Raw genomic sequence first — 5138 nt, forward strand, 5'->3', positions numbered from 1 at the left:
GTCGATCACCTGCAATTTGCTCCTCACCAGTCGCCAATCGCAAAACCCCATGAACTTCATCATAACACTCAGTCAATTTTTGTATACTTCCTTCTTCAAGCGTACTTAACAATTACACGCCATCTGAATAATGCAAAATAGCACCACCATCATTCATACCTGACCCAAGTAATCCCGTTGCTTCGAATTCAAATCCTTTCCTTTTCCGAAGATGTACCTTACTTCTTCCGATTCTGGATCAACTATGCATTTATCTTAGTCAAATTTTCCATATTCCATCCAAAATCACATTCACCGCTATCAATCGAACATCACTCAAACCCACTCAAGTGTGTACCATAATATCATAAGTCTAGAAAAATAGTTGAGCCAATTTTGGAGATAATAGTATACCACACGCCCAAAAAATTGAGAGTTTCCCTTTCCTCACTCGAACTTCAAATTGAATACTTCTTTAAATCCGGTGCATCACATTTACAATTCTTCATGAAGTCTCTCCTCTAGAAATACCAACTGACTCTGGTTATTCCAACAAAAATCAATTATTGTCGCTGTGATACCCCAAACCACCACTAAACTAGTCTATAATCCCTAAGTCTATCCTTAATTACCGCACATATAATCCTACTAATTTCCTCATATATCTTCACTGAAGTACTGCTAATCCCACTAAAGAATCCTTCTTCCATCTTGGCTCATGAGTTTACAGACACAAGATCAATACCCAAATGTTCTATAGTGAACTCATCTCTCCTGGTTTCAGCCGATATTGTTGATCCTTAACTCAATTTCTGAAATGCTCTTCACAACATAAATAGAATAGTCTCATACCACAACTACCTAAGGACTTATCCCACTTCTGACACTATAACCATGAAAGATGCCATGCTAGTATCACCGATTATCCTTTCCCATTCGACGACTACAGTATATCTCACCAAAATTGACAAACTCATAGCCCAAAATGTCTCCTCCCTATCACCATCCCCCGCGACACCAAATGACCCAATAAACACACCCTTTACTGAAGATTTACAACTGCCTATTCCCTTAAGATTCATTCGTCACAAGTAGCTTTCCCGACTTGACCTAAAGCCGATAGACATTTCCTCAGAGAACTCCCAAACCAATAGTTTTTACTCCATCGCCACGATTCTATCATGGCCAAGCTCAACTTACATTTCCATAACCTTACCCAACAACCACCTTCACATATCTTGCATCCTTATCCTTGTGAGATACCAATTGTCCCCTTCATATACCATAGATCAATCCATTTCAAGTTCTCTTCCTTACATTTGTGTCCCATAAGACAACAGAAGACTCTTTATAATCATTTCCTAAGAAGCCTTACTCCCTCATACCGTATCACAAAGGTCGTGGTTCATGTTTTATCGAAAGCTTCCCCTTATAGTATTACCATGGTAACTATCCTCTTGGCCAACCAGACGATCCTCCAGCCAAACCAGATGATCCTTCACAAGCTTACACTTGTCTTTCGATATCGACATTTATACTCTTCCATTGCTCATTTGTTTACTTGTCGTTGATATACTCGTACCACAAAACTATCATAATAAACTTAGACGACGCTGGAGCTTCCCCCCTCCAATCACACCTCGAGAGAACCATTCTTGTTAAGCCATAATTACACTTCTTCAACTTCCGAGAAATTAACCTTTGCAGACATGGCAATCATAGAGTCCTCTGTATTATCACTCCCATTTCCCAAGGATATCACCGAACTAAGGATTCTTAATACAACCCCACTCAACTGTGTCTTCAAATCGTAGCTGAAAACTGAACTTGGTCGCGTGCCCGTATCACAATGACACATCTCGTACCATATCGTGCGACGCCATATCAAGCCACCCGTGTACAAATTCAAGATCGTGTCCCCAATATCAGTGAGAGAATAGAACAATGAAATTCAGATACCAATTTGAACAAAGTCACACGTGATAATGAAAGAACGAAAGTTTCCTAAATGTCTTGTAGCCTCTCAACGATTGGTACGGACGACAACGTACCAATCCACAAGACTTTACTAGACATTGCTCTTTTACTTGTGAGACCGGTGAACCTTGGGCTCTGATACCAATTTGTCACAACCCATTTCATGGATCATGATGCCACCTAAACTATCCCCCGATAGACGGATTATCCCCGAATCCTTTAACCATTTTACAAATAATAGGAAGTACACACGCAAGAAAATACCACTTAACAATATTTATCCATATAATACGTGCGAAAATATTTAATCATTACAATCCCAAAAACCTGGTCTGACTTGTATAAGAGCTTCTAAATACAGTGCAAGTCTGATATACAAAATAGAAAACTGTCTGAAATCTAAATAACGGAATCATAAGATAGGAGGAGATCCAGGGTTGCAAAAGTGTCTGATGGCTCACCCTGAAATATCGAAATGGACCACCTTGGGATCAGCCACGATGCCTAGTACTGGAACAAGGATTAGTATCTGCACCCAAAGAAAGTGCATCAAGTGTAGTATGAGTACAACCACTAGTACTCGTCGGTATCATAGGCCGACAACGAAGGGAACACATATACAGAATATAAAGATCGAAGTTATACACTCAATGCATCAGTTCAACTTAGCTTTACCAACTATGCCCAATTGAATCACATTTCACACTAAAACAGACAAGCACACATCATATAAGGAAAATAAGAGACAAATGGATATATGAGTACATGAATGCAATGCATTGGCCAATATCAACTTGGTACACACACGCTAGTGGTCATTCTAGCTAGTCGTGACCCATGGGGGATGACTCGCAAGGTCCATATACCTGTCACTGTACCGCCCGAGGTCTGTTCCCTTCGAACTGTAACCACTCACTGTACCTCCCGACTTTACCGCCGAACTGTGAGACACTCACTGTACCGCCTGACTTTTTTGTTGAACTATGACAACAATAACCTTACCTTATTCCGATTCTTATGCCATCTTGTAACTTTCCTTTGTCGTAACTTATCCAAATGTGCATATAAATGGGAAATGAATGCAACAACATAGTATCTTATGTCAACAGCATTATGAATTTCTAGTATGAATATGCGTAATCAAACTAGATACATGTTACACCTTGGAAGATTCCCCGTACCTGTACTATGAATAGGACAACGAAGGTCATAGCGTATATGACATTTCGATGAGTAGGAATAGTGTTTGATAACCCCAAACGAGATTTCAAAACCATTCGAGATAAGGAAAGGAAGTTGTTGAGGAAAGCGAGTCGTAAGTCGTATATCGAGTAGGAATAACGAGCAACGAGTTGGTGAGGGCATAATGGTGTCTTAGAGACATGAAATGACGTCCCTTAGATTGGTATTGAAGTATTAAACAAGTGTTAAGAAGGTTCCATAAGGATCGGAGATCGAACGAGACAACGAGAACGAAAACGGAACCACTGGGCATTATACGGTCCAACCTACTGACCGTATAATTGGCCAATAAAGGGACCAGATACTGGACCAATTGTACTCCCATACATACGGTCCGTATAAATAGTACGGACCGTATGTTGGTCCGTATAATGGGCCTCGGCCAGCTTTTAAATTAAGTGTAAGGGGTCATTTTTCATTTCACCCATTTCATTTCCCACCTCTTCCAACTCAAGAAGCCTCTAGAACTTTCCCTACTCTTCAACCACAAGAGAAATCCAAGGGAAACTAAGATCAACAACACATAATCCATGAAATAAAGTGTATGAAAACTAAGTAGGGTTCATTTTCCTCAAAGAAAATCAAAGGAGGTGAAGAAGGGTTTTGATGCTAAGGTAGAAACTCAACTCAAGGCTTGTTCAACTAACATCCAAGGTAAGCTTTATGATCATTTCATGATGTTTAAGGTATTAGAAGGCTTAGATACTTGAAATGTAGAAGAACATAGAAAGTGGGTCATTATTGAGTGAATAGTGACATAATTGAATGATAGTGGAATTGAATCATGAAAGTTGAAGAGTTGTGATTAGGAATACGTTATAGTGATGTGTACATCATGAAACAAGCATTAAATGCGTGAAAACACAAAGATGAGCTATAAGTAGAAATATGGGAAATATTGGAGAAAAATGGTGGATTTTGCTAAATATGCATAAATGATGATTGTTCATTGTGATATGGTGAGTAGTATTGTGAATGTTGGGAGTTGATATAGAACATGGGAAAAGTAGTATAAACAAAGGAAGTGCTGCCCAATTTTTCCTAGAATTAACGATGCGTTCTTGTAGTCAATTAACTAATGTTAATTCGAATTCTCTCATGAAGGTAACGACGTGATACCGAAGTAGAACAAGTGAGCGATAGCTTACTTAAACGACCAAGGTATGTGAGGCTAGTCCTTTCCTTATAATGGCATGAATCCTATAGCGTAAACTCTTTATCCTCTTCATGAGTTTCCATTTTCCGGAAAGTTAAGAGCCTACATTCATAAATGTATATATAAGATAAGAGATACGATATGATGATGCTATATTGATAATGAGGTTATTGCCGCCTACACTCACCTTATGTACTAGTTTCTTCAAGGTGTGGCAGAATGTCAATAATTGCTCCATAATGACATCGGGGGATCACGACCTTACGTCACCCCGATAGAGTAGAAATGATCTTGAGCTTCATGCATGAACTATGATAAGATAAGCATGTTTTGATAAGTATATGATAGTAAGCATTTTATGATGAGCATGACATGATTGCATCACACCGGGCCTAGTTAGCCGGGCAGTCACCGCCAAGGCGGGCAGCTATACGGATACACCATGACCTTTTGGCATGGGCAGACACCACTAGTGGGCGGCATGAGATGGTACCCCAGACGCGGGAGGCCTGGACGCCGGCTAATATAATTGATTATCACACCGTTCCGACATGGACGGGCAGCTTGGATATTATGCATATATGACATGATGATAAGCATGAGTAAGACAGCATGCATTACTTTCCATATGATTGTTATTCAGATCCATATGTTTCATATCGATGTTCTCATTGCATTATTGATGTCTTTCTTCTTTGTTTATGCCTCTCATACTCAGTACAATATTCGTACTGACGTCCGTTTTCTTTGGACGTTGTGTTCATGCCCACCGGTAGACAAGGAG

Source organism: Lycium barbarum, chromosome 7, assembly GCF_019175385.1.
Source record: "Lycium barbarum isolate Lr01 chromosome 7, ASM1917538v2, whole genome shotgun sequence".
Classification (NCBI taxonomy): Eukaryota; Viridiplantae; Streptophyta; class Magnoliopsida; order Solanales; family Solanaceae; genus Lycium; species Lycium barbarum.